The 26930-nt window shown below is 44.0% G+C and overlaps 1 long non-coding RNA gene across 1 annotated transcript; it reads right to left on the bottom strand.

Annotated features, from left to right (window-relative positions):
- Positions 1–764: 764 nt before the first annotated feature.
- On the bottom strand, positions 765–26377 carry LOC149460948 (uncharacterized). The gene is made up of 2 exons (XR_016312982.1): positions 26066–26377; positions 765–4443 (listed from the first exon to the last, which is right to left on the bottom strand). It is a non-coding gene; the product is annotated as an uncharacterized LOC149460948 (long non-coding RNA).
- Between the last annotated feature and the right edge of the window lie 553 nt (positions 26378–26930).

Below are 26930 nucleotides of genomic sequence, written 5' to 3'. Positions count from 1 at the left end.
TGATTTCGTGTTTCAAGTTTTATCCTACCCGGGATGTTTACTAGACTCTTGTTCGAACAGATTTCAGTGAGTTATTCCTAAAAATTACAGCCTACAATAAAAAACTACATATTTCCATGCAAAATAATGGTACCGCTTTCAGCACAAATAATCGGAAATAACCATACTGCCATGGAGGTTAATACCACTTTAAAGTAGTATTATAGCTATGGATAGGCTATACCACTACAACAGCCTTTCACAAACAGGGTTCCTCCAGAGGTTTCTAGAGATTCCTTGAGCAATAAACAATTTCTGCCTCTAAGATAGGTAGGCACTGAAAACAATAATATTCTATGCTATCTGTAAGGACTTGTTCACACTAGCAATTGTGTGGGGGCAGGAAAACCCAGTGGCTTTAGCTGCAGAGGCAGCGGTCAGGAGTGTACACATGCTGGGGTCATGATGCTGAGCTTTGCTTATGGCAGGAATCATACTGCGCTACTGAGAATGGATGGCTCTTCAGAGGAGCAGACCCTGCCTGCACATGTGAATGAGCCCTTAAAGGGTGATTTTTCCCAATGACCACAAATATAAGGAGCATACTTCCCAGTATCCATCGTGCTAATGTACCATAAGCTATAGATATAATAATTATTAGTCTGAGACCGCAAAGTTATTACAGGGGTTCCTCCGTGTTCAAAAGGATAGGCTTTTCTACAATACAGTGTATAAAGTTCCCGACACTGATACAACTTTAAAACCTAAAAACTCTGAAGCATGTCTTTGTATGAAACAAAGTTTATTTGTGTTTTTCACACTTTTATCAGGCTGTTATATTATAACAAGCAATTAAGGGGAACAAGTCTGATCTGGCACCATTATAAAGGATTAAAACACTCCAAAAGTAGTAAATACAAGAGATAATGACATGTATACAGTCCAAATAAATTCCCTTTATCTCATCATTTGTGTATGAATCTAACCAACTGAAAAATGTCCTCTATAAATAATGAAAGAGGCGGAAGAGGATACAAAAACATTTTAGGGATTATAAATGTTGTCTAATTGAGCATGGAGAGGTATTTTATTAGACTCGGCTTGCAAAGCTGAAATTTTAGACAGCATGTTGCAAAAAACAGAGAGTGAAAAAAAATGAGCTACAGTCCGGGGGGCAACTAAACCTCTGGGTGCTGGCATGAAATGTTAACTGGGGTCTCATCCTTTTAGGCTTCATGCACACTGGGGCTTTTTTAAATGTTTTTTTCCTAGTATGAGAAAAGCAGCTTATAAAATGTGCCGTCGTGTTTTTGCAAACGCGTTTAGGTTTATTTAGGCACATCAATCACTTAGGCATTTATTTATTTTATTGGCCAAGCGATGGGACCTGGTTCACAATGATGAGATTTCAGATGCAACTTGGGTGAACCTGTTCCCTTCGGAGGCCCTGCCCCGTGATGTCATAGGGGCGGGGTCACCTGTTTGGACATCACTGGGTGACTCCGCCCCTATGAAGACACATGCTTGAGACTCATCCTGTGACATCAAATGAGCGAGGTTACCTGGCGACATCATATGATGGCGCTCTGGGACCCCACCCTTTGACTTCATAGGGTGGGGTCTCCGAGGGCCAGCATGTGTTGTCATTGTACTATATACCCCATGTTTATTCATATGGGGGGTGGAATCTTTGGGCCCCTTTGTTAAAGGGGTATTCCGGATTATGATAAGCTGTCCCCTGCATCCCCACGACCATTGTTCGAAGGGTTGTGGTGAAGAGGCCCATGTCCTTATCAATATGGGATAAGGTGCTTTCTCAGGGGAGTCTTCTTATCCCCCTTTCCTGGCCTGCTGGGCTGCATGGTCAGATATGGGGCTGATATGGATTTTGGTGGTGACCCCACACCATTTTTTTTTGGCATGGGGTTCCCCTTAAAATCAATACAAGTCCAAAGGGTCACTTTCTTCTGTAGACACTGGAGCATTTATCCATCACGTACGGTGCCTAAAATTAATTAATTGCACCTAAAGCGACTAGCTATGGTCAGATCAGGGAAAAGTCTTATGTCTGCAGGCACCTCACATCTTAAACTTACCAATTGTCCCCTTTCTGAGAAAGAGTCAATCAGCCAAGAAAGATATTTCTGGGTGATCATAATTTACCCCAAGATAACCCAATGCCAGGGGTGTTTACCAGGTACTCCTAATCCATCCTTCTCATGAACACACACATACCTTCCAGGTGGTTCATTCTTTTGGAAAAATCTCTTTTACATCAGATATTTTAGTGACCTGCTCATCCAATCTCCATCTATTGTATGCAGTTGACTGTCTATTGTTATCACTAGGTCTATGGTAGATTGTCATTGTAGGTGATGGACATAATGAACATCTACAGTGTAACACAACTAAGCAAGAAACACAAGCTGCATGAATAATAGGCAAATACTGTATTTTACTATATTCAGCAAAAGCATAATATCTAATGTCTAAAAGAAGTATAGAGTATTGGGTGTAAAGCAATTTCAATGTGTTTCATGGACCCTACCATCCACTTCTCCAGGAGGGGGAGTATATCTATGGATATACAAATATTTAATTATACACATATTCAACATAAATTATAAAAATCTAAAGTCTAATCTAAATATTTTTTGGGGGTTTTAAAACGTTGTCACTAGCTTATGAGATGATTTACGTAGTTTATCACTTATCACTTGTATACTTACATACAGTATATATTTAAAACAAACAACTGCAGATTACTTTTTCTCTTTAAGTGCAAAGACAGTAAAAGGATGGAATTGTCACAAAGTAACTGACAGAACAATTAAAATAAAAACCAGTTTGTCAAATATGCCCGTTGTGTCTCCCGTGGTCTCTAGACCTGCTCTATCTGCAGCCAGCAGACCTGGCAGGTGAGAGATTTGTAATATGTTCTACGTTGGTATTTCCTGCCGCTTATGCAATGTGTTTCCTATAGGTGTGGCATCAAGCTAACGTGTCTGTCCTCAAAGGCTAGACCAAGATTGGCTAGAATGACCTTAAGAAACAGAAGATTACAAATGAAGAGGCAGGATGTGAATGCAAGCCTTTGTTTTATCAGAGAAGGCCTGCAATTCTTAGCAAATTTCTGTATAACTGAAAGAATGAAAATAATATTCACAAAGAATGATTTATCACCCCCCTTTAACTGAATTTAGATCTACACTAAGGCTGGCCATAGACAGGCCGTTTATCGGCCAAATTGTCGGCCGATAAACGAAAAATCAGTCATCCCCATTGCCGATGCTGCCACCAATGTCCACGAAAAACAACCGTTTTTCGTGGATTTTCCAGCATGACCGATAAAAATAAATGAGAAGATCCACGAAAAACGGCCAATGGGCTGGCCCCACTAACGGCGTGAATATCGGGCGATTTTTTGTGCAGATGAAAAAATCTATGGCCTGCATAACAAAGAAAAATTGATATTCTATTCTAATAAACAGAAAGCCAACACACCCGGTATACTGTATTCATTGATTCATATTCATTCTGCATATGAAGGCATTCTCCAAATATCACCGAAGTTCTATTGACCAACTCATAGTAAAAACATTTTAAGAATGTGTCCCGAGGTATTCACAGTTGGCTATCACTGGCAATGTTTCTTATCAGCTGTGAATAACCCAAAAGTATCCTCCTACTCGTACATGGAAGACTCTAATCAGGCTGGTCATGGCTCATCACTGTCTGGGGATGCAGTGGGATTCTTAGCAAACCCAACAAAAGCTCTGTTCAGTCTCTGAATAAACAAATTCTGTAAGTCATGCAAAAAACTCTGCTGAAAAGGAAGGTGCCAGCAAAAAAAAAATGTATGTCAAGTCAACACTTGGATAGATTACAGTAAAGAAGAATTGGAACCCTTTTTAAGTTTTTATTGGTGCCCCCTAAGTAGATTCACCCTCTCTATTTTCCTGGTGACCACTGTCAGTGAGACAGAAAGTAATTAAAGATCAAAAATGGTCACCAGAATGTGAATAGAGAGATCTTTAAATGGAGACATTTCTTTTGGAGACAACTTATCTGGTGACAACTGTAACATTGTGGAGGCCTCTCTTGCACCTCCTGCCCAACACTCCTGTTGATGGAAACGGAGATGGAGAGTTTGAGATCAAGGAGTGGCATGCTTGCAGAAGTAGCTGGCTTTTGATGTCCACTCTACAGGTGGGTAGAGCTGGTGGTCTCAGTTCTCAGAACAGGATGCAGGAGCAGCTTGGTACCAGAGCAGAAGAAGAAGCAGGACTGGGAGACAGGCAGTAGTCAGCAAGGCAAGGAACAAGTCGAGAAGGTAGGCCATGGTCAGTAACAGCCAAGCAAAACAGTACAAAATCAGCTGGCAAAGACAATTCCAGTAAACAAGCGACGGTCAGAGTAATCAAGTGATCTTCTTCTCCTCTCCCTCCCACAGGCATTCAGCAGCTGCAGGAGAAAAATATTGATTATGCTATTTACAATAAAAAATTTGGAATTCTGAACCATTTCATTTCATTTTGGCCTACAACCGATAACCAAATCACTTAAATGGCCCTCACTCTTGAAAAGGTTGAGCACCCCTACTTTAGAAGTATTTAACACTTGAGGAGTATCTCAGCAAAACAGAAATGTCTTTTTGCAGGGATACCTAAAAATTGACTTAGTGCAGACTTCTGGGAAAATTAATGAGGCAATTACTCAACCAGTGGTGTACAGAATGTCTCCAGGTTGCTATATTACATTGAACTTTACGAAAAATTACAATGGATACAGATTGAAAAGAAAAGGTACTGTAGTGTGTAATAACATTTACAACATGGCTTGTGTAGCAATTGTATATGCTTTATTATTGGTTTTTGTTTGCTATTTTTTTTATGAAAGTAGAGTTACCCTTTAAGCACTTCATCACCCTGGCAAACTGAATAGTGAATTTCTGTATTTCTCTAAGAGGCTGAGCTCAAATCCCATGTCACTTATACATATTTTAAACAGCTGCCTAACAAACTCGTTGTAAGTGCCTATTTGGCGGATGTTTGGAGAAAGGGACATTGCGGGCTGGGAATATGGCAAGGTGAGCTGCCTTTTAAAGGGAACTTATATTGGTAACTAAAGTTATACTTTAAACCTGTCTTGGAAGTTTTAATCTGCTTGTAGATACAGCAAGAACAGAGAAAGAGAATGCAGTGCAGGAAGCATATCCATCCCACCTGTACAGTAATGAGATCTGTAATATCTGACTTGATTGATTACTGAGGACTCAACCTTCTGCCTTGACATCTCCTGTTATCGGATTGTCCTTTATTAGCACATGAGCACTGCATTACAGCTGACTGGCTCAGAGTGCTAATTCTCCCTCTTCCAGTCTGAGCTCTGTGGTACAGGGGACAGCGAGAGGCTTTAGGTACTTACACTGCTTGCATTTAGAAAAAAAATGAATACTGTATCAATGAATATAGAGTTGCATTGTTTTATGTCTTTTATATCTGCTTGGAGTTCAGCTTTGAGAAACTATACTGGAGAAGGAATGCTGTCAAGTATGAGAAACATCAACCAGCTGAGTAATGCTATTCCTGTTTAAAGGAGTGCCCAATCTGATCATCAAAAATTATATTATGTTCTGTATTGAGATTTGAGATGTCCTCAGTTAAAGTTCCTAAGCAAGAAGTGAAGTGTTGGTCCCTAATGTCCAGTGGTGCAACAAGGAATCTATGCTGTCTAAAGTGAAGAGAGTGCTAGTTAGAGGTAAAAGCAAGGTAGATAGCCATAAAGACGTCACTGCACTAAGAAAGGACAGTATCCCACTTAGATCTGTGGCTCTGTGTAAAAAGTCAAAATGTATTGGACTCCAGAGAAGAAAGTAAGAGGCCTCCTAAGATGAGACCAATGGGGTGCTGCAGGATGTAGCCAGGAAAACTGGCTAACTTGCAGCTGGGAGCTCAAATTAGTGTCTCAGCAGTTGTAATAATATGAGCATGGTATCAGCTCACTAGATTTCTGGCAGGATCAACAGATAATTTTTTGCATCTATCAAACAGATATAACAAAATTTTTTCAAGGTATGTTTAAAGAAGAATTCTAGATATGGCATGTTGTACATTGGTTACATTGGTCCAGCTTGGACTAATGTCATTATGCATATACCATACTTGTGGGATCCCTCTAGAAGCTGGAAATCACTGTAGTAGACACCGCTACTCAAGTGATCTCCACTAGCTTCCAGGTCCCGTGCCGAGTGGCTGCCTTGGTGCTTACTAAACACAGGAGGTCAGCCACTCAGTACGGGTGCAATTCATAGAATTCTTTGCATTTTTTCAATGATTGCAAAGAGCTTTCTGATTGGAAAAGTTGAAAAGGCATGGCAATGCAAAACATTCTCTGATTGGACGAGGTGGAGAACGTGACTTTGCAGCCCCTTCTGTCCACCTTGTCCAATTATAGAATGCTTTGCATTCATTAAGAAGATGCAAAGCATTCTCTGAATGGTGCCATGCCAAGCGGCCGAGAGAGATGAAAGGAGTAGGGACGTCTACTACAGTGATTTTCAGCTTCTAAATCTTAAGGCCCGAAGGCCAAATCCAGTCCACAAGGCTATTTCGTGTGACCCTCGCACCTCTCCAGCAGCTGCGAAACCTTCCTTGTCACCGCTGCCACCTTGTCTCAACAGTCAGCAGCAGAGAAGATGACAGAACTTCACCGCCAGATCCTGCGCTTCTCCGTGCAGCCACAGAGAGGCTCGTCTCTGCCAGCCCCGTGTAAGCAGTTGGCAGCAGAGAGGACAGAACTCCTGCTACAGACCTGCCCTTGTCTCCACCTACCCTCGTCTCAACATTCAGTAGACTCCGGCCTCTGACTCCAGCCCTCCTCTAGTCCTCCTCCAGACCCTGCACTTTCTGCTTGCCAACTCTGCCCCCAGCTTCCCTGTAGTAGCACACTGTTAACTGTGATGTAAGGGAGGGTGGAGGACTCTTGACTTTAGATGGTGAGGGGCTTCTTGACATCTGATTTAATGGAGGGAGTGAGGTGGTCTAGACATCTAGTCTTACAGATACAGTCAGTCCATTGAAGGAACCATAATGCTGATGCAGCCCATCTTGAAAATAAGTTTGATACCCCTGTTCTAGAGGGATCCTACAGGTGTGGTATATACTCTACATACCAGGGGTGGACTGAGAACTCATGGGGCCCCTGTGTCCTTGCCCAAACTCAAAAAAGCCTATGAAAAAGGTATCAGGGGCATCTCATGGGGCCCCCTACTGACCCCGAGCCGTGCCCGAGTTTCCAAATGGTCAGTCCGCCCCTGCTACGTACTAATATTGGTCCAAGCTGGACAATTGTAAGTATGTATAAAATGCAATACCTGGAATTCTTCTCTGACCAACTCAAAGGAAGTAAATAAGAGACATTCGTTTTTAGGGTTTAGGTAAGTCATTAATCCAGGACAAGTTCACAGCAAATCATATGAGAATCCCAATTTCTGAAGCCAGAATTAGCATAGCCAGGCAACTGACGTTTTCAAAAGGCCAGGAATTACATTGTTCATGTCAGGTTTCCTTTAGTGCCTTACAAAATATTAGCCAACACATAAAAATGATGCCATATTTATACACATGATTATATACAGAGTTTTTTATGTCCTGAATTTATGACGTTCCTATGCTCTGCATGTCGTTTGAACATGACGAGGAGAAAAGTCAAACTATCACATGAATATATTTTTTCTTCCTTATGACCCCTTGAGGAAAATCTTCCTGTAAAATCTTTTTTTTTTTCTTCTTGATATTTTACCGTAGGATTCCTGGAACAGCATTGCTGCTGGGTAACAGTAATACCTAGACTCATCTCAGCTAATGCCAAAGACACAGTCACTGAAGAATGTATTCCCTTCCAGTAAACAGTGAAGATAATTTACAAATTAATACCTTTGTGTTAGTGGAGTAAAAGACAGACAGGAAAGTAGGAGTCTGCAACATGAGGACTAAAACATAAATATTTCTCTGTGGTTTACCAGTCCAGCCCCAAATGCAATTACTGTAATGTTGTATTTTACATTTATTTTGTGTCGCATTGGATGCTCAGATTAATCTTGGGTGCAGTGACTCAAACGAAAACAAGGATAACTTTATTGGGTGTATTCCATACAAAAAATGTTAAGAGGAATGTGCATAGCTTCAGTGACCCATAGCAACCAATCAAAGCTCATCTCCCATTGGGCTTTGTGTAAAAACTGAACAAGGGACTTTCTTGACCACAGCAACCAACCAGTTTCCAACTCTCATTTCTGCAGTGCAGAGTTAAAGATGAAACAAGGATTCTTATTTGTCTATGAAGGCTTTCATTTATCCAGGTAGCAGTACAGCTAGTAGTAAATAGTTAGATTCAGTTGGACTTGTTCTATAATGTTGAAGACCTTTCACTGCTCTTCCAAGTAGGTCCCTCAGCTCAAAAAGGAGTGCCAGGAACATACCTCAAGATTTATACTTACATGGGTAACTTTCACCATATTCTAGTCACTATTGAATGTGCCAAACAAATTTTATCTGTCCAAAACCATGATGGCGTAGGTTCCTGACACTAATTAGAACAGGAAGCTACTTGGATAAATGGTGAAGCTTCTTCAACATTACAGATTATAACTAATAACTAGTTAGATTTAGTTTGACTTGTTCCGTAATGCTGAACACCTTTCAACGCTCATGCAATTGTCTCCCTCAGCTCAAATGGGTGTCTGGAACATACCTCATCATACTGTATGAAACCACATGGTGACCATGATTCAGTCACCATTGAATGTGTCAAGATGTTGATTGTCCACGACTAGAGATGAGCGAATCGAACATGACGAAGTGGAATTCGTTTCGAAGATTAGGAAATATTCGATTCGCGCCGAATCCAAAAATTAGCAAACTTCGGATGCACGAATCGAATTTTCCCAAAAATGGCGGCGACATGTGTGGCGACGGAGCGGGGATCTCTGGGAAGGCGCGCAGACAAGGCGCGCTGACCCATAATGCATTCATTCATGACATGTGATCGCATTAGCCAATCAGCAGCCAGCCAGCACTGTGTAATGGTGGAGCTATAATTCGCGGCCATCTTAGAATTCTCCATTAGCCTCCGGTCATTCAAGAGAGACAGACCTCTGTGTATTAGGGACAGAGTTAGGGCCACAGAGACTTTAGGGCCACAGAATCGTTACTTAGGGACACAGAATCGTTACTTAGGGACACAGAATCGTTACTCAGGGACACAGAATTGTTACTCAGGGACACAGAATTGTTACTCAGGGACACAGAATCGTTACTCAGGGACAGACACAGAATTGTTACTCAGGGACACAGAATTGTTACTGAGGGACACAGAATCGTTACTCAGGGACACAGAATTGTTACTGAGGGACACAGAATTGTTACTTAGGGACACAGAATTGTTACTCAGGGACAGACACAGAATTGTTACTCAGGGACACAGAATTGTTACTCAGGGACACAGAATCGTTACTGAGGGACACAGAATCGTTACTCAGGGACACAGAATCGTTACTCAGGGACACAGAATTGTTACTCAGGGACACAGAATTGTTACTCAGGGACAGACACAGAATTGTTACTCAGGGACACAGAATCGTTACTCAGGGACACAGAATTGTTACTGAGGGACACAGAATCGTTACTCAGGGACACATAATTGTTACTCAGGGACACAGAATTGTTACTCAGGGACACAGAATTGTTACTCAGGGACACAGAATTGTTACTGAGGGACACAGAATCGTTACTCAGGGACACAGAATCGTTACTCAGGGACACAGAATTGTTACTCAGGGACACAGAATCGTTACTCAGGGACACAGAATCGTTGAATTAAAGAGTATGTCAGACAACACGCAGAGGAGTGGCAGAGGAGGCAATGTTTCCGGAGCGAGCAGACGTGGCAGCGGAGGAAGGGGTCGAGGCAGCACTAGTCGCAGCCAGAGGCCAGTGCTCCCGGTGTCATCCAGCGGTCGTGTCTCCACCGACAACCCTGCCGTCATCGATTGGTTGGCTCGGTCGTCTTCCTCTTCCCAGGTCACCTCTGACACCTACAGCCAACGGTCGGTGGGTACGTCAGACACAACCGTTAGTTGGCATGGCCCGGGAGCAAGCCCACTGAAATCACGTGTCCTCGACCTGCCCCTGTCCTTTGGTGTTCCCTCACCAAGCGAAGTATCGCATGCTGTGGGCTCAGCCCCACTGTACAGTGAGGAAGAGCTAACAGAGGGCGGTCAGGAACGGAGGGAGACATCCGCCTCTTCAGCAGCCAGGCGAAGAAGTACTGGCGAGGAGAGTGGCTCGGTAGCCGGTCTAGAGACAGGTCTGTCTCCTGACCCACACGCAGCCGAGGGGGCTAGTAGTGAGGCGGAGACCCTAATTGATGATGATGAGGCTGATCGCACTTGGCAGCCTCGTCGTCATCAGGCTATTGCTTCCGCATCATCAGGAGAAGAGGGTGCCAGCTTGGCAGCGAGCAAAACAGTCGGTGGGTTGCCCAGGAGGCAGCAGGGTCGCAGCAGTGTCAGTGGAGGCAAACGGCCACGGAGTAGAGCACCAGCTCCACTGCAGCCTACCACCACGGCCAGTAGTGGTGCCGGTGTGCACGGAGGAAGTAGCAGTCAGCCAGTGAGGAGTAGCGGGGGCAAAGTTTCCTACTCGGCGGTGTGTCAATTTTTCGTCAAGCCGCCCGAGGAAGTAAACGTAGCCGTATGTCGACTATGTGGCCAGAAAGACAAGCGTGGCCAGGGGGCCCATGTTGGGACTACAGCGTTGCGTCAGCATATGCAGCGTCGCCATTCGGTGGCCTGGGAAAATCGTGATAAAGATACGGCGGTTCTGCCTGCCCCAGCCCCCGCTCCATCACCCGCTCCGTTACTTGCTCCGTCACCCGACGTCAATCGCCCTCTATCAGCCAGTCAAGGCTCCAACACCTCTGCTGAGGGGAGTTGTCGCTCGTTGGCATCTTCCGCTCGTTCAGATGCTCCTTCTCCTGCTACTCCTCTTCACGGATTCCGTCAGCAGTCTTTCTTGGAATCCGTTTCCAAGAGACAACAGTTTGCGAGCACGCACCCGACGGTGCAGAAGCTGAACGTCCTCCTGTCCAAGTTGCTGGTGCTGCAGTCCCTCCCTTTCCAAGTGGTGGACTCAGCACCTTTCCGAGAAATGATGGCTTGTGCCGCGCCGCGGTGGAGAGTGCCAAGCTGGCATTTCTTCGCCAAAAAGGCAGTGCCAGCCCTGCATTCACATGTAGAAGAGATGGTGGGCCAGTCTTTGAGCATGTCGGTCTCTGCCAAAGTGCACGGCAGTGCCGACGTGTGGAGCTGTAACTACGGTCAGGGACAGTACATGTCATTTACGGCCCACTGGGTGAACGTGGTGCCGGCACAGCCGCACCAGCAACTTGGACAGGTCACGCTGCTTTTGCCTCCACGTTTGCACGTCCTTGGTCCAGCAAAGATGTCCGCCTCTACCACCTCTTCTTCCGCCGTGTCCTCAGCCGCCACCCCCGTGCCAAGTCCCATTACCCAACCGGCATATCACATGTGCAGGGCGCAACGGTGTCACGCTGTGCTGCACCTGGTATGCCTTGGCAAACGTAGTCAACAGGGGAGGAACTTCTGAGTGTAATGAACAGAGAAATCGACAGATGGCTGTCTCCGCGCAAACTGAAAATCGGAACCATGTTGACCGACAACGGAAAGAACATGGTGTCTGCTCTGCGTCAAGGAAGGTTGTGCCATGCGCCATGCATGGCTCACGTGTTCAATCTGGTTGTCAAGCGGTTCCTAAAATCCACCATCCCACTGCAAGACACCCTTAAAATGTCACGTAAACTTTGCATGCATTTCAGTTATTCCTACACCGCAAAGCACACCCTCCTTGAGCTGCAGCGGCAGAACGGAATTCCACAGCATCGCCTGATCTGCGACGTTGCAACAAGGTGGAATTCAACCCTACATATGTTAGACCGCCTTTACGAACAGCGAAAGGCCATCACCGATTTCCTGATGTTACAAGCGGATAAAGGTACTCCCCTGTGTAACTTAGATGTCAGCCATTGGCAGCTCATGCGTGACACCTGCCGCTTGCTCAGGCCCTTTGAGGAGGCCACGCTATTCGTGAGTCGGCAGGACTATGGGATGAACGACGTCATTCCTCTGTTGCACGTCCTGGAACAAATGCTGTTAACAATGGCTGGTCAGGGTGCGGTAGACGTGGCGCACAGATCTCAACGCCACATGACCCCTGTGGGGGCAGGACAGGAAGAAGAGGAGGAGGTAGAGGAGGACATTGGTGCTCAGGAATTATTGAGTGAAATGGGTGGTTTTTCCACTCAGCGGACAGGAGTGGAGGAGCAGGAGCATCTGGTAGAGGAGGAGAAGGAGACAGAGGACCCAGACGCACCGTGGCAGTATGCTGTGGAGATGGAGGCAGGGAGTCCCTCGCATTCTTTGGCACAAATGGCCCATAGCATGCTCAGTTGCTTGCGTAGCGACAGCCGAATAATAACCATCAGACAGAGGGATGACTTTTGGCTGTCCACCTTGTTGGACCCTCGCTACCGTTCAAAAATGGTGGCCTTTTTCACACCTGCTGAGAGGGAGGCCAAAATAACGATCTATAAAAACCACCTATGTAGTCAGTTGGTCTCTGCCTTTCTGCGCCAACGTCCATCCTCAGACACTGTGGGCCCTGTGCGCTCGCGTTCCGCTGCCATGGCAGCAGGGGAGGGGTGGGGTGGTAGGAGCAGTGGCAGCTCCACCAGCAGCGGCTGCCTCAGTCTGCAGTCGATGATGAGTAGCTTTCTTCACCAGCGCAGTGAGGAAACTACTAACCAGCCGCAGCAGCAGCAGCATCAGGTGGACCTGGAGCAGGACCTCAAACAACAGGCTTGGGCCTACTTGGACAGCACCCTGCCAACCTAGGTAGACAATCCCCTTGACTACTGGGCAACGAAACTTGACCTTTGGCCCCAACTAGCTGAATTTTCCCTTGAAAGGCTGTCATGCCCGGCCAGTAGCGTGGCATCGGAGCGCGTGTTTAGTGCGGCAGGAGGTATTGTAACTCCGCGGAGGACACGACTGTCCACCCAAAGTGTGGAGAGACTCACGTTTGTGAAAATGAATCAGGCGTGGATTAGTCTGGATTTCAAACCACCAGTTCCTGACACAACTGACTAAATCCGCCATGAATCATGCCCCAAACATGTTATTATTTTTAACATAGGCCTCTGTATGGCCTTCAATTTAAGCTGCTTACACTTCGCCACTCTGCCATGGGCCCCTGTACCGCCTCCTCTTGCTGCTGCCAGGTCCAGAGTGTGTCATGGGTCCCTGTACGGCCTCCCATTGCTGCTGTCTCCATCGCCACACTCTGCCATGTGCCACTTTCAGGTCTCCTCACACTGCTGGTGGGTTCCATTTTGTCATAGGGTGCTGGCAGATTACGGGCCTCCCATTGCTGCTGCCAGGCCCGTAATCTGCCATGGGCCCCCGTACCGACTCCTCATGCTGCTGCCAGGCCCGTAATCTGTCATGGGCCCCTGTACCGCCTCCTCATGCTGCTGCCAGGTCCAGAGTGTGTCATGGGTCCCTGTACGGCCTCCCATTGCTGCTGCCAGGCCCGTAATCTGCCATGGGCCCCCGTACCGACTCCTCATGCTGCTGCCAGGCCCGTAATCTGTCATGGGCCCCTGTACCGCCTCCTCATGCTGCTGCCAGGTCCAGAGTGTGTCATGGGTCCCTGTACGGCCTCCCATTGCTGCTGTCTCCATCGCCACACTCTGCCATGTGCCACTTTCAGGTCTCCTCACACTGCTGGTGGGTTCCATTTTGTCATAGGGTGCTGTATGGCCTCCCATTGCTGCTGCCAGGCCCGTAATCTGCCATGGGCCCCCGTACCGACTCCTCATGCTGCTGCCAGGCCCGTAATCTGTCATGGGCCCCTGTACCGCCTCCTCATGCTGCTGCCAGGTCCAGAGTGTGTCATGGGTCCCTGTACGGCCTCCCATTGCTGCTGTCTCCATCGCCACACTCTGCCATGTGCCACTTTCAGGTCTCCTCACACTGCTGGTGGGTTCCATTTTGTCATAGGGTGCTGGCAGATTACGGGCCTCCCATTGCTGCTGCCAGGCCCGTAATCTGCCATGGGCCCCCGTACCGACTCCTCATGCTGCTGCCAGGCCCGTAATCTGTCATGGGCCCCTGTACCGCCTCCTCATGCTGCTGCCAGGTCCAGAGTGTGTCATGGGTCCCTGTACGGCCTCCCATTGCTGCTGCCAGGCCCGTAATCTGCCATGGGCCCCCGTACCGACTCCTCATGCTGTTGCCAGGCCCGTAATCTGTCATGGGCCCCTGTACCGCCTCCTCATGCTGCTGCCAGGTCCAGAGTGTGTCATGGGTCCCTGTACGGCCTCCCATTGCTGCTGTCTCCATCGCCACACTCTGCCATGTGCCACTTTCAGGTCTCCTCACACTGCTGGTGGGTTCCATTTTGTCATAGGGTGCTGTATGGCCTCCCATTGCTGCTGCCAGGCCCGTAATCTGCCATGGGCCCCCGTACCGACTCCTCATGCTGCTGCCAGGCCCGTAATCTGTCATGGGCCCCTGTACCGCCTCCTCATGCTGCTGCCAGGTCCAGAGTGTGTCATGGGTCCCTGTACGGCCTCCCATTGCTGCTGTCTCCATCGCCACACTCTGCCATGTGCCACTTTCAGGTCTCCTCACACTGCTGGTGGGTTCCATTTTGTCATAGGGTGCTGGCAGATTACGGGCCTCCCATTGCTGCTGCCAGGCCCGTAATCTGCCATGGGCCCCCGTACCGACTCCTCATGCTGCTGCCAGGCCCGTAATCTGTCATGGGCCCCTGTACCACCTCCTCATGCTGCTGCCAGGTCCAGAGTGTGTCATGGGTCCCTGTACGGCCTCCCATTGCTGCTGTCTCCATCGCCACACTCTGCCATGTGCCACTTTCAGGTCTCCTCACACTGCTGGTGGGTTCCATTTTGTCATAGGGTGCTGGCAGATTACGGGCCTCCCATTGCTGCTGCCAGGCCCGTAATCTGCCATGGGCCCCCGTACCGACTCCTCATGCTGCTGCCAGGCCTGTAATCTGTCATGGGCCCCTGTACCGCCTCCTCATGCTGCTGCCAGGTCCAGAGTGTGTCATGGGTCCCTGTACGGCCTCCCATTGCTGCTGCCAGGCCCGTAATCTGCCATGGGCCCCCGTACTGACTCCTCATGCTGCTGCCAGGCCCGTAATCTGTCATGGGCCCCTGTACCGCCTCCTCATGCTGCTGCCAGGTCCAGAGTGTGTCATGGGTCCCTGTACGGCCTCCCATTGCTGCTGTCTCCATCGCCACACTCTGCCATGTGCCACTTTCAGGTCTCCTCACACTGCTGGTGGGTTCCATTTTGTCATAGGGTGCTGTATGGCCTCCCATTGCTGCTGCCAGGCCCGTAATCTGCCATGGGCCCCCGTACCGACTCCTCATGCTGCTGCCAGGCCCGTAATCTGTCATGGGCCCCTGTACCGCCTCCTCATGCTGCTGCCAGGTCCAGAGTGTGTTATGGGTCCCTGTACGGCCTCCCATTGCTGCTGTCTCCATCGCCACACTCTGCCATGTGCCACTTTCAGGTCTCCTCACACTGCTGGTGGGTTCCACTTTTTCATAGGGTGCTGTATGGCCTCCCATTGCTGCTGCCTCCACCGCCACACTGTGGCTCCACACTCTGGTTTTGGCCCCGTGACTGCCCAAATGAGTGAAGTGTGCGGTGATTCTAAGATCGACGGCACTCATCTGCATGTCATACTGACTGACAGTATTATTTCTCTTCCCCAGCAGACTCCAAGGGCATTTAAATTAAAGGTACAGTGTTCTGCACTAATATAAAGGCTCTCTGAAGCCTAGAAACACCCTTTTTATAAGTTAAATTCGCAGCGAATATATTCGACTCAAATCGAATTTATTCCGCGAATTCGCCGAATCAGCCGAATCGAATTTTTGAATAATTCGCTCATCTCTATCCACGACCATGATGGGGTACATATATGACACCCAGAAGAACTGAGGAAGATAGTTGGATCAGTGGTGAAGCTAGAGTACAAATTCAGTTAATTTTCACTAAGTACTGAATGTTCTGTTTCATTTAAACCTAACTCCAGACTATATTTTATATTTTGTACTACAATAGTAGAAGTATTAATATTATCTAATTATTAACACTGTTGTGATTATTAATAGAGCAATACAAACTTAACAGACATTTTTACCTTTCCCTACTTTTCTAAAGAAATGTTTTTGTTTCCACCTCCTGTTCCTGCGACACCTGTAAAGTTGTGGATTTTCCATTACTTTTTGTACTGGAGAGAATGGTCACAAGGATAAATTCATGACAGCAATATAAGCAAGGATTCTAACTCTTTCCCACTGTATACAAAAAAAAAATATTTGGCTAGAGTTTTTTGGAGGTTAAAACCCCTAATAAGGTTTTTATTGCCATTGGTTTACCTTTTAGGAAGGTTAGCCCTCTTCATTTGTCCTGATGACCATTGTCCTGAAAGTCTTCCAATGGGGACAGTTATTCCAATGACAATTGTCTAAGAGTGAAGATATCTCATTTTGGAGAGACTTTCTTTTACTTTCTGTCATGTCTAGAGAACAACAAATGAAGGTAGGTCTCTCAAACAGTACACATATGGCAAAAACGTGACAGGGGTTTTGGGTTAGTGATTTAGAAAGTACTGATTTCAGAGGATCAGTGTGACAGTAAGCTAACTAGAATTTTCAGAAGGAGCTCATCAATGGCAGTCCCTATATTTCCTTTCTGACAGGTTTACTTTACCTCTGCATTAAATATATATACGCCACAGTGTATGGTAATATACTAAAAAGGAAGACAAATTGAATCGATGCAGAGCCATGAACATTGTGCAAACCTTATAAAGATACATCTTGTTAGCTATTAATAAATGGCACAAAAGTCCCTACCTAAGAAAAGATTAAAAAAAAAATACGACAATGCAAATATATTTCATGACTTCTAAAGTTGCTTAATTAGATCTGGGTCATATTTTTAGAAAATTGCATTTGCGCACACGCGGCTCCGGAGCTCTTTGGCAGTAAAATAACTTCAGAAGAGTTATAGAGACAGCTGTGACAAATTTTTCCAAAGTCTTCCTCTCATGTTGTGACACTTTTTATATAAAAATAAATCTGCATATGTTGTTCATCACTTGGCTGAATGAAAGTGCAGCCCCGTTCCGTGATCTGTATTTGCACATCTTGAGCCATAGGCAGCCCTGAGAGAAGCGTACAGCGGGTGATGGGATTGTGTCTGGTTTATTATGGATATTACTAGAGATCCAGAAGGTTGAGCAAAGCTAACGTTGTGTTATTCAGCAAAAGATGCTTTCAGGGACCAATGAAGTGGACCTAACCTGTGGAAGCTATGCACAAAAACGACATGCAGAAGGCAAAGGAGTAGTCATCAGAATTACCTATAGGTTCCTGCAGTTAATCTTATATCCCATTATTGTGTTACTATGCCTTGTTCTGTACTGTGTCTCAGATCTGGTCAAGGATGTGGAAATAAGGGACAGCTTGAAATCCAGCAATAACAGGATAATTACATACAACATAAATCATAGGAAAAAGACGCACATGGGTTGTGCAGGAACACCAAATTTTAAGAGAGCCAACTTTTCTAAGCTACGCTCAATAGTACAAGATATTAAATGGGAACAAATCCTAGGACCATTGAACACTGAGGAAAAAATGGGGGTACATTAGAAACATATTAAATAGAGATATTAACCAGTGCATTCCAATAATCAAAAAATGTAAAAGAGCTAAGTTTAAACCTGGGTGGCTAAACTTTAATGTGAAAATACACACTGAACAAAAAAAGAGGCCTTTAAAAATATAAGGCAGAGGGGTCATTGTTGGCATCTCAACACTACAAGGAATGCAATAAGAAATGTGAAAGTGCAACAAGGGCGGCTAAGATAGACCATGAGAGACTCATAGCGGAGGAGAGTAAAAAAAAAAATCCCAAAAAATCTTTAAATATGCACTGCTCAAAAAAATTAAAGGAACACTATGAAACCCCTTAAGATCTCAATGGGGAAAACTCTCATGCTGGATATCTATACTGATATGGACTGGGTAATGTGTTAGGAACGTAAAGATGCCCCATCATTTGATGGAAATGAAAATTATCAACCTACAGAGGACTGAATTCAAAGACACCCCGAAAATCAAAGGGAAAAAAATATGCAGTAGGCTAGTCCATTTTGCTGAATTTTCATTGCAGCAACTCAAAATGGTACTCAGTAGTTTGTATGGCCCCGTGATTGTATGCATCCCAGGAGTTTAACTGACTTGATTCTATACTCTTTTTTTTTTTTTCCAAGAAAGATTTTTATTAGAAGAAAGCAGGCATAACAATACATATATAGACGTAAATCCAAAATTGGACAGATTACTGTATGTCGACTCCCGTGTCGCAGACGGGTCAAAGCATAACAGGCAATACAAAACATAATGTTGTAAAACATTTAGTCACCATAATATTACAATCCAGGAAATGTACCACAAATAAGAAATGAGTTAGGAGATATATTGTCTTTTGACCATTTAGCAGAATTATCTGTCAGGGAAGTGTGAAGTGTGTGATATCGAATATGAACAGCATCTATGGAAGCCTTAGATCCGTTTCACGTGTCCAAGAATTGGAAGTGTAAGTGTTATGGAGCGTAATACGTCTGTTTGAGGTACAGCATTCTGTATTGGTTATGGTACGAAGATAAGAGTAGAACACAGGCGAGAGCTAAAGATCAGATAGAAAGAGGGTTAGTTAGTAAGTAGAGTAACTTGGTCATAACGTAAATATATAGAAAGGGAGAAGGAAGAAAGAGAGAGAGAGAGAGAGAGAAGAAAAAGGGGGGGGGGAGGTAGGGAGGGGAGGGAAGGGCTTATGGTATGGTAAAACGGAAAAAAGGAGTAGGTGGCTTTCAACATGTGAAACGCGTCACAATAGAAATATCAGCTTATATTGGAAGCCATGGTGCGAATCAAGACAGTCAACCGGGTAATATGCAGATACAAGGTCCAAAGGAGCAAGCCTTGGTGAAAGACAAAGGTATATCTAGGCATAGATCGAGAGATTCTATACTCTGATTAAAACGTATTCCTTTAATTTTCTTGAGCAGTGTATTAATAGTAAAAAAACAAGGACAGAACATATTGGTCCCATTAGGAATGATGAATGGAAGTTGATTATAAGTGATAAGGAGAAGGCAACTGTACTAAAATGCATTCTTCTCCTCAATTTTACAAAGGAAAAGAAGGGGTATAGTAATCAAGACTGTATCATTAGTAACGCATCACAGAATGTTCTCTTCTCATTTACAGAAGCCAGTGTCCAAAAAAGATTGGAAAAGCTTAACGCAAATAATTTACCAGGACCAGATGCTTACATCTAAGAGTTCTCAAATAACTTAGTCAGGTCATAGCCAGACCATTATTCCTAATTTTTTTATGGACAGCCTACTGGCAGGAATGGTACCAATGGATTGGCAAAGGGCCAACGTGGTACCAATATTTTAAAAAGGGCAGAGATATATACCTGGAAACTACATGCCAGTCAGTCCTACATGAATAGTATGTAAACTATTGTAGGGGATGGTAAGGGACTATATCCAAGCTTTTGCTGATGAATATAGTATCATTGGTAGTAATCAGCATGGCTTTACAAAAGGTCATACTTACCAAACCAACCTGTTAATATTCTGTGAAGAAGTGAGCTGACATCTAGATAAAGGCAGGGCGGTGGATGTGGTATATGTGGATTTTGCAAAAGCATTCGATACAGTCCCCCATAAACGCCTAATTTACAAACTGAGGTATGTAGGCTTAGATCATAGGGTTTGTTCATGGATAGAAAACTGGTTACAGGGGCACGTCCAGGGGGTGGTGATAAATAACGTGTACTCAGACTGGTCTGGAGTGGTAAGTGGAGTATCCTAGTGCTCTGTCCTGGGGCCAATTCTATTGAATTTATTCATAAGTGATATAGAAGTTGGTATAAATAGCTCAATCTCATTATTTGCTGATGATACAAAACTAAGCAGGGCAATAACTTCACAGCACGATATAGAAACTTTACAAGAAGACCTTAATAAAATAAAGGGTGGGCAACTACATGGTATATGAGGCTTAATGTTGAAAAATTTAAAGTAATGCATTTGGCTGCTTAAAATTTGAACACAAGTTACTCACTAAGGGGAGAACCTCTGGGGGAATCCAGGATGAAAAAGGATATTTACTAAGAAATAAAACTATAATCCTGCCACTTTACAAAACTCTGGTTTGACCATATCTGGAGTATGTCGTCCAGTTCTGGTCATCAGCCTTCAGGAAGGATGTGCTTGAGTTGGAGAGAGTCTAGAGAAGGGCAACAAAGTTAATAAGGGGGCTGGAGGATCTCAGTTACAAGGAATGACTACAAACATTAAACTTATTAAGGCGCTTGAGAGGAGATATGATAGCAATATACAAATTCCTCAATTGCGTTTCTAGCATAAGGAATAAACTATTCAGTCTCAAAGAGTATAAGAAGACATGAGATCGCTCAATGAAATTGGAGGAGAAGCGGTTTAACCTAAAACTGCGTGGAGGATTTTTCACTTTCACGTGGTAAGGATGTGGAACTCACTTCCACAGTCAGTAGTTAGCTGGACGTATTGATAGTTTAAAAAAATCTCTTAGATGGGCGTCTTAGTGAGCACAATATACAGGGATATGGGATAGGATTTTTGACATGAACACACACACCCACATAGGTTGAACTGGATGGATTGGCATCTTTATTCAACCTTACTAACTGTATTACTATGGAATAAAGCTTACCTGCAGGTGTAAGGAATATTTCCTAAACATGCACCGTGTAGGAGATATTCAGCCATGTAGGAGATATTGTTACCCCTTAAGAGCTATGTGACATGCGCATGCGTGGGAGTGACATCATTGCAGCTCGGCCATTCAAGCGAACCTAGAAGGAAGACCAGGTAAAGATGGGAGCCCAGTCAGTGGTGACAGCGTTATCACTCAAGGGCTTCATTTTAAGATACATCTTTCATAATGTAATAGTATGCGATGTATACTAACATATTATGCTCTGAACTTGCAGGAGGGGATCATTTTTTTTTAAATGGCCTTAAGATCGCCCTGAGAATAGGGAAGTATAAGCATCTTGCTTCTACAGGGTAGTTAAAATAGGAGTTACAAGAGGGGTGAAAGCAGATTTAAGAGTAGATAGTTTTAGCCTGGAATTCCTCTTTAAGAATAAGGCACAATTTTAAATGGAAAGGGCAGGGACTTTAAAAAATGTATAGCATGAAGAACTAGACATTTAGGTGTGGGTGGAAGGTACAGGCATGCCATCCAGCTCCTATGCCAGTAGACTGGCAGCTGCTGCTGGGCAGGGCTGGATGGCTCTCTGAGCAGTACTTGTACCACTCGATGCACCATCCAGCTCCGCCAAGCTGCAGCAGCTGTCAGCTTCTCATTTGTACCCTCTGCCCACTCATAAGCATCGGAGCCTCATGCATCACAGCTAAATGCCCAGTGCACATGAGGCCTTAAACTCCCTAGGCACACTTGTGCTTTATTAGCTTCTTCCCTGACTTTATTTTTGTTTTGGTTGCTGTCTAACCAAGCCAGTGAGCTTCCCCTGTCCTTTTAAACAAGCCAGGAGTGGTGAAAGGTTTCAAGAAAATTTCATTTTTGGGTGAAGACATATTGTATGCAGTCTTTTTGATGATAATGAATAAATATGGCAAGAAGAGCCAAGTTTTGAGTGTGGCTGATATTGTTTCATATCTTTTGATGGGGAGCAGAGACAGGCTATAGTAGCCAGCACCCGGATTGTCCATGTATGATAAGAGGTGTGAGTCCTAAGTGGAGCTATGGATTAGAGTATGTTCTTTTTGAAGCCAATGAGCTTATTTGAAAACTTATGAAATTTGCCAAAATGGCTAACATAATCTTGCCAAAACTGTAAATAGGTTCTCACAATAGGTGAGGTGGACATTTGTGTCTATATACCAGCTCCAGCTTGATACAGCCCCAGCCTATGTGGTCTGATGGCATGCTGGGTAACTGTATATATTCAATGAGCACACTGAGTTCTGAGTCTTTCCTGTATAGGATTGTGTCCACCTGGAAGAGGGCATGTTGTCCTCCCAGGCAACTACTTCAACCTGAGGTCCTGAATGCTGAGACCCGGGTTCTACTAAAGCTGACTGAGTGGCTGTCTACTGAAGATCTGGTCTGGTACAAGGGAGGAAGGCTACAATCTGCTCTTGGCCCTTGTGAGTACTGACACCCCTAAAGGATCGAAGAGACTACTACTTAGCCCCCTCTGGTGCTAGGAAGTCAATTGTTAGTCTGGGCTTAAGGGGACACCAGCTGCCAAAGAGCTTTGTCTTAACCTCTTGCTGTAAGGGCTTTGTTTAAGCTTACTACTACTCTTACTACTGCTGCCTTAAAGCTGAAGTCTACTGTTTGCTTCAATTACGGACTTCATCATAGCTTATTCAAGAGATTACTTAACCCCTTTGTGCCTAAGGGTAAAACAAATCTTAACACCTAAGCACAATTTTGCAATTTTGACATGTGTTAGCAAAACCGTACATATCATCACAACTACTTTGTACATCCAGGTGGATTATACTTGTTTTTTTTTCAGGACAAATTGGACTTTCATTTTTTGGTAAATAGTAATGGATATCTCCTGATTGTTTTTGTTACCAAAAAAAAACTGGCCCAATATAGTGAAAAAAATCCTTTTGTTTTAATTTAGCTATATATTTCTTGCTACTACCATAACATACCACCAAAAAACAACCCAAAATAATTTCCCCAGCTCCTGATGATCACAACAATACCACATATGTGTATGTTAGTTGCTTTTTTCACCCGTAGTACAGCCCAGAAACCATAGTGCGCAATTTTCTTTTTTTTTAATTCTGCCACTAACTGACACTGATACTAATTTAAAAAAAAATCTGACCCCCCCCTCAAAAAAAAACTGACCTTTGACCCTGACCCTGCACTTGACCAAAACACTAACCCTGGCACAGACCTAGATCAAACCTTGATCTCAGTATTTTTGTTTATTTTTTTATTATTATTATTTATTCATGTATTTATTTATTTTTAAACACACTTGTTTTTTTCTCTCTGAAAAGACACAGAGAGATACAATGTATCTCTCTCCTCCATTGAGAGAGAGAAAACAAGAGGGGCGGGCTTCACAGTGACTGATCACTCTGATAGCCAATCAGAGGCTATCACAGCCAATCTGGAGTCCGGGTCCCGATCGTTAGAACTGGACCCGGGGCTCACAATGACACTCCGGTCTTTGTGCTGGGAGTGTGGCGTGTAGCACTCAATGAATAGTACCTCCGCACACCTTATTAAACCGTCAAACCTACTCTCATACACCCTCTTAGAAAAGTAATACTTTCACCCTTGAAAGTAAATCAATATAAACAACCTTTTCTATTACACATATAAAGCACTCCTATCCCAATACCAACATAAATAATAATAAAAAACTCATCCAAAAAACTTAAATAAATAAAAGAACAAAATATCAAATAAATGTTCCAAAAATTGTGTCCAAAAATCCAAATGTCACTCTTTCAGCATCCATTGTGAGATTCCAATTGTCTTATCACTCTTTGTGAACCTCAAAGAAATAAAACTATAATAGTGTATTACCTTCTATAAAAATAATAAGTATGAGAATATAATATCTGTGCAAATAAAGGTGCACCAAACTACAAAATTGCGGCTGTGAGCAAACAAGTGTATCATGCAATCAATGAATAGTACCTCCGCACACCTTACTAAATCATCAAACCTACTCTCATACACCCTCCCAGAAAAGTATTACTTTCACCCTTGAAAGTAAATCAATATAACCAACCTTTTCTATTACACATATAAAGCACTCCTATCCCAATACCAACAGAAATAATAGTAAAAAACTCATCCAAAAAACTTAAATAAATAAAAGAACAAAAAATCAATAAAAGAACAAAAATAAATAAATGAAAAATAATAAATAAATAAAAAATGCTGTTTGCATGATACACTTGTTTGCTCACAGCCGCAATTTTGTAGTTTGGTGCACCTTTATTTGCACAGATATTATATTCTCATGCTTATGATTTTTATAGAAGGTAATACACTATTATAGTTTTATTTCTTTGAGGTTCACGCAGAGTGATAAGACAATTGGCATCTCACACTGGAATTTGAAAGAGTGACATTTGAATTTTTGGACTCATATTTTGGAAACAATTTTTGGGACATTTATTTGATTTTTTGTTCTTTTATTTATTTACGTTTTTTGGATGAGTTTTTTATTATTATTTTTCTTGGTATTGGGATAGAAATGCTCCTAGATTGTAAGCTCGAAAGAGCAGGGCCCTTGAATCCCTCGTGTTCTGTTTTGTTACTGTATTGTCTCATGTACTGCCCCCACTATAATGTACAGCGCTGAGCAAACCTTTTAATGCTATATAATTACTGTATAATAATAATAATAATTATATGCACCGTGTAGCATGCTCCCAGCAGAAAGACAGGTATGCAAATTAGTGGCCCCACAGAAAAAAGCCCAGTTCTATGAGGCTGCTATTTTTGTGCAGGTGGCGTCAAGGGGTTAAAGTCCTCAACTGTACATAGTTCATATTTCTGGAGTATCCCACCTAATTCCCTATCCCTATCCAAGTTCTCCAAGAAAAAAAAACAACAAAAACAACACCTCTAGACTTGTTATTGGAGAAACGTGTGAGCAAGCCTTTGTGCCTGGCTGTGGGGCAAAGAATTTGGGGAAGACCTGGACAGTATTCCTGTAGCTCCTATGGGAGTAGCGTTACACTACAAAGGCTAGTTATAAATTGGAGTGGGTGCTATCTTTTTGGTCACTGATTTCATGCTCCCCCAGCCAAGCAAGTATTTCATTCTGCTGGTTTTGTACAATATCTGCTCCCCTGTCGCACGCTAAGGTTTCCTTGCACCGGCTAGTGCGCCTCTACAGGATGTATGAGCTGGAAGGAAGAGCCACAGCATGCTGCAGAAGGATCATATATTCAACCCATCCAACCATTTTAATGCAGCAGCCAGGTATCAATAGAGTACCAAGACAGAAAAAAGCCCAGTTCTATGATGCTGCTATTTTTCTGCAGACGGCATCAAGGGGTTAAAGTCCTCAACTGTACATAGTTCATATTTCTGGAGTATCCCACCTAATTCCCTATCCCTATCCAAGTTCTCCAAGAAAAAAAACAACAAAAACAACACCTCTAGACTTGTTATTGGAGAAACGTGTGAGCAAGGCTTTGTGCCTGGCTGTGGGGCAAAGTATTTGGGGAAGACCTGGACAGTATTCCTGTAGCTCCTACGGGAGTAACGTTACACTACAAAGGCTAGTTATAAATTGGAGTGGGTGCTATATTTTTGGTCACTGATTTCATGCTCCCCCAGCCAAGCAAGTATTTCATTCTGCTGGTTGTGTACAATATCTGCTCCCCTGTCGCACGCTAAGGTTTCCTTGCACCGGCTAGTGCGCCACTACAGGATGTATGAGCTGGAAGGAAGAGCCACAGCATGCTGCAGAAGGATCATAAATTCAACCCATCCAACGATTTTAATGCAGCAGCCAGGTATCAATAGAGTACCAAGACAGGGGCCATCAGTAAAGTGCATTTATTCCCTCTTCTTTTGTCAAATGGTTTTCGATACAAGTGACCTTGTGCTCACAGGATCACTTTAAGAAGTGAAAGCCAGAGATTCATGACCCGAATGTCAATATGGACCCATCATTAAATTTATTGGAAGAGTACATGCTAGGACTTTGATTGCCGTGTTATCAATTGTAAAGGCAGATTAGGTAAATGTCCAGCTGGATAAATATATTTAAGGAGATTGGATTTTGACTGCGTTGGAGCAAATGTCTTCTTACCTATTCATGACGTGAATCACTTAGTTCATCTCTGTGTTGGAACGGCACGCTCCGGTAAGCCTGCACGATATTTTTCAGCTGGGAATCGATAGCGACTGTCTCTTTATTACCTGTGTCATATAAATAGCTGCTGGCTGTAGATTCCGTCAGGTGTACTAATCGCAGTTTAAATCAATGTCACCGGGATGAGCCGATGTTAAATAACTTGTGCGGAGAAAGCCAAGAGTCATTTCTCAAATCTTCCGAGCATTTGTTTAGCATATATTATTTAACGTAAGTGCTTCTGCTGCCAAGACCGTTCTCACATGTGTAACCTGCTGCACAGAAAGACTATATTTAGCATGGCTGACAAAATTACAACCTGATTTAAAGGGAAACTTCAGGCAGAAAAAGAAAAAAAATGCTCTTCAAGCTGTTATAACAGCAGTTGCTTACCCATAACATCTTTTATATGTCTGTGTGGCTTGTCCTTGGTGTTTGCTACATTAAATGGTGTTTTTATGAAATCTGAAACTTATACTGCAATCACATTTATAGGAGCTTCCGTTCTGCCTCCTGGCACATACCTGAACCCTGCCTGATCATTGTGGGCTGTGTAAGAACCTGGTTGTTACAAGCCCAGTGAAATTTGAATGCCAAGGTTACATTTAGGAAATAGTTCAGAAATGATCATGCATCTACAGTCATCCTTCTCTTTGCTACTTTATTAACTAATGCAGGAATACTTAATTAAAAAGGTATTAAATCCAAAAACAAAAATAGATTATATTGCAACTTACCATTTCTTAGAAGTGGTGGCTGCATTGGTTTGCTTTGTTGGGTTTTTCCCCTTTATTTTCATCTAGTGACCCAGCCAGTAAGTCTG

This window comes from Staurois parvus, unplaced genomic scaffold, assembly GCF_062004578.1.
Source record: "Staurois parvus isolate SC_StPar_1 unplaced genomic scaffold, SC_StPar_1.0 ptg000216l, whole genome shotgun sequence".
NCBI classification, from domain to species: domain Eukaryota; kingdom Metazoa; phylum Chordata; class Amphibia; order Anura; family Ranidae; genus Staurois; species Staurois parvus.
Note: the sequence above shows the minus strand (reverse complement) of the source record. Positions and strands in the feature narration are given on the sequence as shown.